Here is a 13,787-nt window from a genome sequence, read left to right on the forward strand (position 1 = left end):
CTCCTATTCATGCATCGGATTTTCTTTTGCCTCATCTGTCGGTCAAACCGTTTGCTTTGTCAATTCCATCACAATTCCCTCAAACTCTGCAGCCTTCAGAGTGGCCTTACCTGTCGCAATTGATAGCTTCACTTTCTGTTTTCCGCTCTCGTCCTCTGCGTTCAGGCCATTACCATCCCTGCTTCCACTCTCCCATTGTTCCATTTTTTCATTCCTCTTTTATGGGGAACCATTTGGAAGACTGGACAGCCAAAAGAAGAACTCGGGCAGCTTTGAAGCATCAATGGTGTGGGTGCAGAGAGCAATCTATGTTCCAAAATGCTACCGCTTAGAGTGGGGACTTTCATGCTAGGCGAATGGAGGGCAACTATTAGTCTGACTGTCATAAACTTATCATTTCTTTAAACCCCCCAATTCCCTTTCAAACAGACAGAAGAAAATACAAAGGGCTTTGAAGAAACAGACTTTTTAAGCAATTGCGCGGGTTACATGCTTTCAAGCATTTCTGAAACATTCAGCGAGGCGACTATTAACGAGAAAGGCGCACGTGACGAAATAAAAGGAGGGCGGCTTTATATGATGGAAATATTTACGACCAAAGGTTTAAGGCACAAAACCCTACATGGTTTCCATTTTGATTTCTCTTATGGGACAGTCCCCCCCCCCCCCCACCACCACCATAACTAGCTCCATGTTTTATGGAGAAACAAGCATTTATTGTTTGGAGGTTACAGTTTCTAGTAAAATGGGTTGGGCTTCCTTTCATACGCTCGGAATCTTTATGAGTTTTTAAAAGTGGCAATTACCCTTTAAAGGTCAAACAGCCAATCAGGATACTTCCATTTACTGGCACTTTTAATGGCCTCCCTATGACACATGTTCATGTCCTGTCTGTGGAATTCCCACGAGACATAAACTAAATGCTGCATGCATGAAATGTTTTTTAAATGTGGTGAGTCTTGGAGAAACGAGTGAGGAGCCGGGAATCAAACAGGTAAGTGATCGCAAAAGAGCGTTCCATCCGGCTGCCGTTCCAAAATATTTGGCCTTCCACTCGCTTGGAAGAAGACGACCTTCTTTCACCTCCTCTTTTATCAGGACGAGGGGGAAAAGCACAGTGTCTCCTACGCGCAAGTGCCCATCAGACGGGTAAACACGCATGCAGTCACCTGCAAAAGCCGCGTACACAAGAAAGCCATCACGCTTGAGCAAACATGGGAGGCGCGCAGTCATTCCAGTGCCAATCACTCGCCAGGCCCGCTTCGACGCAAGAAATGACAGCTCTGTAATCAGCAGGTAATAACGGGATCCGTACAGAGGAGAGGAGAGGAAGGCATTTGAGAGGAGAGTTCGCAAGGCTCTTGAAAGCAGCTCGGTGGGCGGGCATGGGGGGGGGGGGGGGGGGGGGGGGGCGATGAATCTCAAGTGAGAGCCTGTTGGCGCCAGCTGAATCCCACCCTTGCATCCTTTCGCTTCATCTCGCACGCCCGCATCACCTGGCCCATACCATTTAGCCACAGTGGGGTCTCTGCCTCTCCATTTCGTTCGCCCTCCGCCACGCGGAGGCCGCGCGGTTCATCAGGCCCTTTTCGCAACTTGCGCGTGATGAAGACCTGTCAACGCCGAAGTCGCACGCTGATTGGAGCGAGAGCCCACGCTGAGCGCACTCACAGACCAATATAGATACGCAAAGCTGCCATCTACAATTACGGGCAGGAAATATCAAACGTGGCAATCATAGAATGTGAAGAGAGAGCCTGCAGCTGCGTCGTCAGCACTCGCGTGAGAAAAAAAAAACAAAAAAAACATGTTAATTTTGGATTCTTCAATGTATGCGGATGGATCCGACCCGTTTCACAAACGTAACGTGACTTTCAACATACAGTGGCGCCTCTAATTACGAACGTCTCTTCATACAAAATGTTCAAGTTACGAAATGCCTCAACGGGAAAATATTGCCTCTTTTGCCAATTTCAAGATACGAAAAACACAGTATGGGCTTCGAATCGCAGCTCCGAGTTTCCTGAACGCAACACACCGATAGCTGCTCTGCCATCGGCTATTACCTAGCATCTTCTTGGCATCCCATCGGCTACCGTACGCGTCTCTGTGCGGATCGGTAAATAGACAGATATGTGTCGATGCGGCGTCCTCGTCATTCGCCCCTCGGGCCATGAGGCGTTACGATCATTTTTCGGAAATGTGGATCACCCAGAAAATGTATTCAGTAGTCGGGCGATCGCTCACTATGCTGATGTTTGCCTTGGACATTTTCGAAGGAGTGTTAAAAGCCGACAAAAGCAAACGTCCTTGGATCAGTTCTTGACAAAATGGGACGCAAAAAATACTTCTGAGAGAGAACATGAACTAAAGAAGGCAAAAAACGATGAAGACGTAGTTAAGTTAAATGTCGATTTTTGTCCTTGACTCTATTCTTTGTTTTTTCAACACGATGCGCAACTCTTATTTATTGTGCAATAATCTAATTGTAACATGTATTTGTTACATATTTTGATGCATTTGTAATTAGGGCATTTACATGGAAAACGCGTCTCTACTTCCAAAAGTTTCTAGTTGAGAAATGTCTTCCAGAACCAATTAATTTCGAAAGTAGAGGTACCACTGTATTGCCCAAAATAGTATGTCAACTTTCTGACAAGCTTTCATTTAATAGATTCAATTATTAAATGAGGGCCTTGGAAAAACAATGCATTTTCTTTATAAACTGCAACGCTGTGACTTTTGAGGTTCATCTACAGTATGTGACGACCGCGATTAATGAAATGAGCGCTTGCTTTGTTGGTCATTGCGCTTGCACGTGTGACATCGATTGTGGCTACACCGGAGGCGGTCAGGGAGGCGGGTGGCGGTGCCCAAGGGGGCGGGACGGTGCTGAGTGAGCAATACTTCACCTGCACCAGAAGCGCACACACAAACATCCCGTCACACACACACACACACACAAGCTTGACATGAAAGATTTACTCCCGTCATACAGGCCCATTGATCCGAGCGAGAGCGGAGAGAACTGGGGAAGAGGAAAATAAAACAACAGAGACAGACAGGGGGTCGTTGACGTAAAGATTCACCTTGGAGCAAACGGCATAAATATGACAAGGCGGAGGAGAAAGTCACCTCCAGCTTTGTCAAACTAAGCAACATTCTTCGAAATGTGAAGATGACATGATGGGGAGCGATTGCGTGATGTCATCGGCAAGTATTTGCACTGTCAAACCAACTCGATGTACTGGTACGAGCTGTAACGAGCGCTTTGGATGAGAGCAGGCGGTACAATGAACATCAAGTCTGCACACTTCAAGATGTTCAGAAATGCAAGTACAAGTGTGCGAGGATTTCGCCTTGATTGAACGCAACTCTTTCTTTATCCAAAGCCCAGCAGCGAGTCAGCGGAGACAAGTTGATCCTGCTCATTTTTTCCACAAACCATTTAGTACTGTATTCCATACAAATGCACAGAGGGCAGGGAGGGAGTGGGGGGGGGGGGGGGCGGTCGACTGATGATTTGAACGGAACATTAGAACCTTATCTGACCCAGGAAACTTAGTTTCTAAGAAACTACTTCGACACCAGGAGATTGTTTCAATGTCAGAATGATAGCGAGCTGCTGGAGGTGTCTCTTTCGCAGAACACTTTTGCTGGTAACTATATGCTTGCCAAGAAGTACATATTAGCATTTTAGAGCATAACACTTATTTCAAGTAACCTCAGGGGAGGGGCTGCTTCGAAAGTGAGTGTGGAGAAAGAGTGAAAAGAGCGTTCTTTCCTTCCCTGTGGATTGTTTTGGCGGAGCTCACATGCTGATAAAAAAATAAAACACTCACTGCAATAATAATTACAGGCAACGGAAGCAGTGAGGGTTATTTATGGAAGGTGGCTCCCTTTAAAAGTCGCATGGATTAGACCTAAATGCATCAAGTCTAAATGGTGTATTAAATCATTCCAGTTGTATTGCCTTTTTCACAGACTTTTTCCAATCCATAAAGAACGTGAGTCACACAAAGGGTGTCAGGCAACAGCAACTTATTGCCGAGTTGTGGGTTCCGAATAAATATCACATTGACCCCCAGTCGACTCCTTGGCTTCCATGTGCATTTTTATTTGTCAATTGGAATCCAAGCATTTGCCGCCACTGTCAATGCTTTCGGATTTGAGCTCAGCGCAGCACATCAATATTCTACTAACCACTGTACACCAATTCAACGCATGGCTGTGTTGGAAGGAAAGACTCAACAAGTGCTGCTTTGTTGCTTTTGTTTGGTCCCCAGGAAGGCTTAACGAGCAAGCCCCATCCTTTCCAATTGTCCTCGCCAAACGCCACACAGCGTGATGAACTTCAAAGCACTTAGCGACCGACAGTTATGCGGGCCGCAGCGCGGCGGTACAAAACGCAACGCCTCTCAGGAAACGGCCGGCGCGGCGCAACGCGCGGTAAACAAAAGGAGCCGACGCGCAGTGTGTGACGATCCGACGGTTGAATCAATTTGCCGGGCCAGCACCGGCTTTCCAATCAAGCTGGAGGAGAGCCTTTCAATGCCGCGCTCTTGATGCATATCCAAAATAAATAAAACCACATTTTCTTCTCGCAAAGGGGAAATTATGGCACAGAACGAAGGAGAAGTTAATCAGGCAAATTGAAGTGCTCAGGTTGTCGAGGACTTTTTTTTTCCCCCCTCAGATTGACACGTCGTGTCTGCAATAACAATCTCATATGGGAATTGAAAGGGAGAAAATAAGGTGAAATGACGCAACGATGAGGAAATTCCAAGGGCAGGAGGTGCCGCTGAACCCGGGTGAAGAGAAACAAATGGGCCAACAATGGATGCAGATGAGATGCGGGAAAAGCATGACATCACAAGTGCTATGAATGAAAAATGAGAAATACTCCATTTAATCCCTTTCCACAACACTCAATTACACTTCCTACCATCAATCAGCAGCCATATTGACATACAGTCGCCGAGTTTGGTCATGTGACATTCGCAAGCCGAATCAGGATTGGTCGTTGCTTGAGCCCCGAGTAGCTGTGATGTCATTTTCACTCGACGGCAGGTAGCAAAATGGCCGTCCCCCCGAGATGCATCAAATTGGGTGGATTTTGCTGCGTAATTCATTTTCCACCAAATTTTTCAAGTTACATCTCCAAAATTCAAGACTACATAATTTTCAGTCTTTTCACTTTTTTTCAGCAGCTACTTTCAAAAATGTATCTCATTTTTTCCGCACTGAAAGCCTTCCATTTTCGAGACATGCTGACAACGCTGAGTTCAAATTTAAGGCGATCGTGACGCAGTTGAACACGGAAACAGAGCAGCGGCAAGAGAGTTCAACGTTATGACTTGCTGTTGGTTAAGTGAACTGCGTCGCTGCGTTATTAAATACGTTTTACTGACATCTGATCTTTCTGCTGGCATTTCCTTGAGCGCAGCTCCGTCTAGTGGATGCATTATAGATTGCGTCTTATAGTGCGGTGCGTCCAATGAATGAAAAAAAATTATAAAATAGGCCATTCATTGAAGGTGCGCCTCATAATCCAGTGCGCCTTTTAGTGTGGAAAATGCGATATTGCATTTACTGTTGTTGAGGAAAAAAAACAACAACTCTGAATTCACTTCACAGGGTCTGTAAGTCACAGTTCTTTGGCCAAAACATGTTGCAGCCGTCCGACATCACAAACAAACAGTGGCGGCGACTCGAGAATCAGTATTTATGGCGATGTATTACACAAAATATGACGATTCAACACAAATTATCCCGTAAGCAACACGTGGGACGGTTCAGACTTCCCAGAAGTCTCGAGTGCAGCAACACAGATGGCAATGGAACAGAGAGGCACATCTCAATTACAAGACAGAGAGACAGCGATGCTCCAACATAAAATCAGATCTGACGGTTGCAACCTTTTGACAGTCCCAGACGAAAAAGGTCACAACACCATTGAAAAAAAAATGGGACTGTCACTTACAAGGGAAATTAAATGATGATGTGTTTGTGTTCGTGTGCGTGTGTCTGTGCATGCCAAAAGACATGTCATGAAGGTCAAACAAAGAATTGTATGCGTTCTTGTACTTTCATGGAAAATACAGAGATTAAAATGTCTCTGAAAAATAATCATGTCGCGTTTAACCGGCTGGAAGGGCACTTTTTTTTTTTTTTTCAAGGTACGAAACTACCAGGTCATGCCTCAATGTATTTGAGTCACGTCGTTCATTCAACATGCAGGGAAGGTAGATTGTCTCACAAAACGTTTTATGGATGTCGTGGTGCAGCTAACCTGAGAAGCAGTCTACCGCACTGCACTTAATGGTCGGCGGACGGCAATACTATACGTTATACTATTGTTGCTTTGTGGATGGTTGTTCAATTGCTGAGCTGGAACAAACTAGATTTTATGGAGCAGGATGATGCGCTCCATTTATTGTACTTCAAAGACTGAACTGCCATGCAGTACAAGTACTTGTTTTGGGGTTGGTTGTTTTTTTTCTTTTGTTTGTTTTAAATGTTTTTAAATCACTTTTTTTCAGTGTCACACTGGACAAATAGGTTGTATTAAAAAAAAATCACACACACACACTCACAAAAATGATACTAAAATGAGTAAAACCCAAACTAAAAGACAGCAGTTAAAAAAAAATCAAACAAAAATAGCAAACCTGCTCGAAAATCTAATTAATATTTGAAAAATAAAACAAAATAAAAGCAAAGGGTCATGAAATATTCAAGAACTATTATAACCCCGCTGTCAAGATGGCAAGAGACAACACACACACACACACACACACTCACACACTTTTCTTGAGCATTGGGCAAACAAAGGAGAAAAGAGATATTTGAACAAAAGCATGTCGACAACTTCTGGTGATTGGCAGCGGGGAGGAGGGAGCTGATGGGACGATTCTGTCAGCGACAGATAACAGCTGTCTGCCTCACACTCACACACACGATACGATACGGCTGAGAGCAACAAACACAAACACACTTAAAACGGTGGGAATAAGGGACCCTTGCATTAACTTTCCAACAAAGTAGCCGACTGTGACATTGGAAAGAGGGACATACAAACAGCATCATGTACAAACAAGCCGTTTGATCTGTGATACATTCTCACACACACACACACACACACACACACACACAAAATGCACACGCAGATTTGAAGCATTCAGCAGCGTGGGGATAATGAATGAGATTCAACAATGAATTATGGATCATCTTCTAATGGCTGACTTACCTTCCTCATTACGAGCATGCTAATGTGATTGGGAAACACGGGATTATCGGCCCTTGATGAAGCCTGGAAGTGCCCCAAAGGGACAGTGGCTTGCCGTCCCCTCAAAGTCACGGGAGAGAAAATATTGGACAGCCAATCCAAGATAGTCGAACACTTTGGAATGATTGGCGCTATGATTGTTTTACATGAACAGCCGGTTGATTTTTGCCATTTCTGTTACATATATTGTTGAAAAGGTGTTTAAAATCTTTTGATATCCTAAGTAAGTTAACACCGCAAGGGTAGTGGTTAGCACATCATGATGGAGAAGTTCCGGGTTCGAATCTCAGGTCACAACCTTCTGTGTGGAGTGAAAAAGATGCTAACCTAGCATGTGGCTACATGCTAGGTTAGCATCTTTTTCAGACCAAAGGAGAGGCTGGACCATGACAAAGTATGAGCTGCAGGTGACCGTTTTCTTTTTTTTTCCTGACTAACGATGAAAGGAATTGATCGACATATGCCGCTCATGTTCATTTCTATGAAAATCGGGCTGATGACAATCGGTGGCCATACTAAACCGGAATGAAACGGACGAAAATGCCAAACATTTTTGCATAGGTTGCTATGGTTTCACACATTGATGTTTTCATTTGTCAACTCCTGTATTTATTTATTTTTCTGATGAAACGGAGGTCTCCTCCATGCAAAAGAGATCACAAAATGGATTTCCTCACATTATTTCGACAGCAATCTGCATACGCCTACATCTCTCAGCTGATGTAATACACGGGAGTGCATGTAAACACACTCTCGGGCATTCATCACAGCAACGGCCAAGGTGGAGACATCCCCCCTGCGATCCATCTCTCAGCTTATTGGCACTGAAAGACTTTTTCCTTTGTGCTTTGCCCACAGATTTATGAGCGACTAAAGGAGCACGCAGGTGCTTATGCGTGCATGTCAATGAGTGCGGATGCATACATTAGCAGCATATGCACGCCTTGGAGTGAAGGGCGGTGGGGGGATGGGGAATCAGGCCGATGGTGCTTATTGACACCTCCCCTCCCTCCTCGCACTTGTGGCATCGCCTCCCCGCGTCCGTCCCTCCCTCCAATCCATCCTATTTCTTTAAAAGCCTGTTAGGAAAGCCAATACCATTCATTAGCACAAAAAGATTAGCTTTACAGCAGCGCGCGTGTTCGGGAGTGTGCAAGGGACAAAATAATAGTAGAAGCCTGTTCCAGATAGCCACTTCGTTAACCTCAAGAGCGGGAGCGTGTCTGAATCTGCGAGATGCTATGACTAATACACCGACACTCGGAAAGAAAGCAAAAAATGTCAACATTTGGTAGGTTGTAGCTCCGATTGACCTCAAATTTGAGATTCCGTTTCGCGCCATCACAATCAACAAGCACACCAAGTTGCATTGCAATCAAAATCTGCCGGCTGATTCGGCAATTGAATGTTTCATTGTTTAAAATATTTGGGTCTCTGCCATGCCAAGTGTGAAAGTAAACCACCAAGTAAATCTATTATCCGCCCTACTGTTAAGAAATAGAGGGGCTGATTACCATGCCCACACTTACCTTCTCCACCACTGACATGATCAGATAAGTGACGTTCCAGAGACACACAACCATTTTTGACAAAGGCAAATTGGAAGCAGAGCTGCAGTGTTCCGAACAAAAGATTTGTGTTACATCTGATAATGATGTTCCAATATTGTTCAGCTAAACAGTCGACATGGGGGGGGGGGGGGGGGGGGCAATTATGTTAGGCGTTGTCATCGCGCCACACCGCCAATCCGCTCCATTAATTGACAGTTGCATTTCGATGGCTTGGAGATGAAATGCGCGCGTGTGTGTGTGTGTGTGTGTAGTTGCGATACTAATCACATTGCCACAACGGTAAAGAAAGTGCAGCGACCTTAATTAATCACTATAGCAGTCTGTCGGTTATATGCTGCACTACATTCATCAGCAAAGGTAAAAAAATGACAAGCCACTTTGCATCTACTCAAATGACTTCAGTTCCTTCATGATTCATCGTCACGGCAACGCAGCAGCTAAATGAGCACATCACTTTGAAGAGTGATTAAAACCAGCACTCGCATCCAAATCTGCATGCAGCAACTTCATTCCGATCTCGACGCTTGCACGAATCCACGTCATTGTCAACAACGGCAATACAACCGAAGCAGCTCATTAATCGCGTCAAAATCGGACGTCAGACAAAACAAACGTCGCTGCGGGTTCTTACCGTCAATTGGTCTTTTGTGGCGTCAAAGTGAATCCCCAGTGGTAAGGTGAAATGTTTTTGAAAGTTCTTCGTTGTGTACGGCGGTGTGATCGTTCCACGAGGCAAATCCGTCCGTCTGGTCAACGTGACAAAATGAGTTGAACATGTTTCCGCATCCATTTTCTTTGACAGTATTTTACCTGCCAGGTGCACCGGAACTTCATTTCACCGAATGAGTGCAATTTCCTTGTTGTCTCTCAAAGTGAACTTGAATTTCAATTATCCCCCCCTCCCTGAATCTGATTATACTCAAATAGAAAAACTATAATATACAAATAGAAAAACTAAAAATATGCTTTTTGTTTGGTTTTGTTTTGTTTTTAGTTTCGTTTCATTCCATGCCATTGTTGCATTGTACACCTCATTTGAGTAAAAGGACTGAAAGTCGTGGCTTACAGAAGATCTGAATGATGAACATGTCTTGTTGGGGTATTCCAAATCCAGTGTTCAAGGTTGTTTAAATTCATCTTTTAAATTGTATTGGTTAAGTATGCAATCGGGACAATTGATTTGCTTATTAAATTATATATTTTATGGATAATTCTACCGTGCATGGATACATTTTGTTTCCTGGGGATGCAAATGACACTCGTGAGATGGAATTTACCACCAGCTTTACAGTATGTTGGATCTTAATTTCATTTTTGTCCCAATTTTTTTTTTTACATGAACGGTGCTTTAAATACAAATAACAATGTGTTACATTCCTTGTTACACTTATAAATGTTTTTGATAATCATGACTGCTGGTTAAAATGTACTTAAAAAAAAGAAAAAAAGATGCCTACATGCATCATGCATTGTAACAAATGGGCCATTGCTTATGGCAAATTCTCCAAGGGGCAAAAGATTTAATTAAGTCAAAATGAAGTATGTGGTGCTCAAACAAGCACACTTGCATAGACACACCTCATTAGTGATATTTTTGAGTAATTGGGAAAGACTTGTCATTAGCTAAAACAATAACGAGAACAATCATTTCTCCAGGGACTGCAATTGTATTTATCTGTCTGGACAAACTCTCCGCTTTCCTGCCACATTCCAAAAACATGCATGGCAGGCTGATTGAACACTCCAAATTGTCCCTAGGTGTGAGTGCGAGCGCGGATGGTTGTTCGTCTGTGTGCCCTGCGATTGGGTGGCAACCGTTATTTAACCTTTTCCTTCCCAGGTAACATAGTAACAAAGCAGTGCCCAATTATTCATTCATTCATTTTCATGCATGTTTTTTGGAATGTGGGAGGAAACCAGAGTACCCGGAGAAAACCCACACAGGCCCGGGGAGAACATGCAAACTCCACACAGGAAGGCCGGAGCTGGAATCAAACCCGGTACCTCTGCACTGTGAGGTCGACGCGCTAACCGCTGGTCCACCGGGCCGCACAGTGCCCAATTAGTTGCATTCTATTCCCTAATGCCTATTCCCTCCATAAAAAAAAAAAAAATCTGGGGAACAAGATTACATACACAAACACACACACACACACACGCCTTTACGTAATAACCATCAGCTTTTGGGACAGAGGAAAATCTATATTTCATCTGCGAAGCTGGGATTCTGGAACACACGCAGAGTTTGTTTGTCATTAGGCCTAATCCCTGTGGCTCACCTAATCAGGTTGCTGTGCGGGTGCGTGTTTTCCTTTTTTTTTTGTTTTTTTTTGCGTGTCTGTGTACGGTGCGTCGGGGTGAGAAAGGCCATCGGCAGAATCGTGCAAACACACACTCCTGGCTGAATTAAAGGCATCGATTGGACATGCCGTGCTCCCACGCGTGGATCAAAGCTTACCTTCGATCAATGGCTAATCTATTTGTTTGTAGCGGGGGTTTTTTCTTACGCATCTCAATTTCAAATCCCTTTCAAATGCTCATACTTTGGAGGTTATGTAACCAAACTGCCCTAATATACAGTAAGTAGTGTTAAGAGCCCGTGCAGTATTTCTGAACGGGTACCATCCATGAATCACCTTGACAGTGTTTCCATCTGATTCCGGCATCAGCCAACTCCTGACACGTTAAAGTGTGGCGATGGGGGGGAAAAAAAGCGGCGATTTCATCGTTAGATAGGCCAGGATGTTTTTGCTTAGGTACATTTTTGATGTATTTTTGTGAAGACTGCTCCGTGTTTGAGGAACGTGCGGGGAAAGCCCAAGATGGTCATAAAGTTTCAATAATATGTCAACATCCAAGTAGTCCCTGCAGTGGACCATAATGATGATTCTGCCCGTATAAATCCCCGCTTGTCGTGACCAGCCAACCTTTCCTGTGGGCTAAATTGTACTCGGTTATCAATTCCAATAAAAATCCGCCGTCGTTACATACATTAGCAACGGAAGGGCGATAACGAGGATCAAACCACAGCTCACCTCTGCGCACGATTAAAATAATTGACAACGAGCGACATCAAAATGACACATAATCAGGCTCTGTCCCTCGGCATTTTTATCCATCAGACTGAAACCTCCGTCTTGTTATTTCCCCTCCGTCTCCCGTCATTAGCAACTCTTGTACATGTAATGAACGAGCTCTGCGGCGACCAATCAAAGCCAGACAAACGGGGTCGTCTTCTGAAAGCGGTGGTTGTTCAGTTGGCGCAACTAATTTGCTGCTTTGTTCCCGCTTGTATTTAATTGAAACGATGGGACGGATCCTTTTGAGCCCTTTTGTTGCACCACACGCCATGAAAAATAAAGCGTAGAACACGTTATTGTACTTGAATCACATGGCTGCCGGGTTTTGACCAAAAGGTAGGTGTCACGTTGCGAGGTGGTGGTGGACCCCAAAAAGCAGGCAGGAGGGAGGAGCAGGGTGTATTTGAAGAATTGTATTTAAAACAAAGAAAACTAAATCCAAAACAAAGTCCAAAGTAGCAAACAAAAACTATGACTAAAGCTAAAACATAACAATGAACTAAACATGACAGAAACTAAGATCAAACAGCAACACACATGACAGTAGCAAGAGCAAGAATGACCCGACCCTGAGTGTTCGGGCTGGGAGTCCTTTTAAAGCCTTAATTAGTTATGACCAACAGGTGTGCACTGCCGGGGGAGCCCTACAGTGCCACCTGTTGGTCCCTAAACCGAATCATGACAGTACCCCTCCCTCAAGGGACGGATCCCAGACGTCCCAAAGTTGTCCAAAAGGGTTGCCTCGCCGGGGAACAGGAACTAAAAGCGACGGCAACCCTTGCCTCGCCGCAGAACAAGAACACACGCGACGGCGACCTTCGCCTCGCCGAAATACATGAACGATAAGCGACGGTGACCTTCACCTCGCCAGGGAACAGGAACAAAAGCAACGGCAATCCTTTTGGCTGGGCGTGGCCTGACGTGGACGGAGCTCGACGTAACGGGGGACATGGAACAGCCGGACGTGAACAGGGGCTCGGCCTGACGTGGGCGTGGACGTGGCACGGCTCGTCGTCGACGTGAATGTGACTCTGCTCCAACAGACACGTGACGAGCCTCGGCTCAACGTCGACGCGGACGGGGCTCGGCCCACCGTAGACGCGGCTTGACGAGACGAAAACAGGACAGCCGCATCCCCAGCGCTGCCTGAAAGGGGAAAGGGGTGTCGGCCGCAGACGCGCTCCGCCAGGCACATGGTGGAACAGGGACCAGTCCTTAGTACCTGCGGGGTCCAGGTGGTCGGGTCATTCTGTCACGTTTCGGGCAAGCCGAATAAAGTTGGGATCCCAGAAGTGTAGACGCCAGACAAGGTCTCCGTAGCAAAGAAGGGTTTAATATACAAAAATCGCACTGCCAAAGAAGTAACATAAAGTGCTGGTCAAAACAAGGACCAGAGGGCACAAAAACGAATAACAAAAAGCGCTTGCACAAAAGGCAAGGGAGGAAAAGAAGAACCGTGAAGGCAAACAAAAAACAATGTAGCAAATACACGCAAGCAAAAGCCCAATCACAAAATAAAAACCATACTTACAACATACTTGGTACCGAGAGTTCAAAAGCGAAATACGACGAGGTCTATAGCAAAAGCAGTCTATGAGCAAGGAAGCAGCAAGGAGCAGGTGTCTCAGTCTCACGCTGGGATCGAGGCTGAGCGCTTGCGTGTCAATTCGTCAGTTCGTACTCTCCAGCAGCAGTTGGAGGACTGCAGGGATGAGAGCAGCCACTGGATGGAGCAGTATCACAAAACCAGGGATGAACTTCGCTCTACAAAGCAAGAACTCCTCCAAACCCGACTGGAGAAAGACGAGAGTGAGGAGGAGCTGAAGGAACTCCAGGACAAAGTGAATA

This window comes from Hippocampus guttulatus, chromosome 14, assembly GCF_054856545.1.
Source record: "Hippocampus guttulatus isolate MCC_2025c chromosome 14, RoL_Hgut_1.0, whole genome shotgun sequence".
Lineage (NCBI taxonomy): Eukaryota > Metazoa > Chordata > Actinopteri > Syngnathiformes > Syngnathidae > Hippocampus > Hippocampus guttulatus.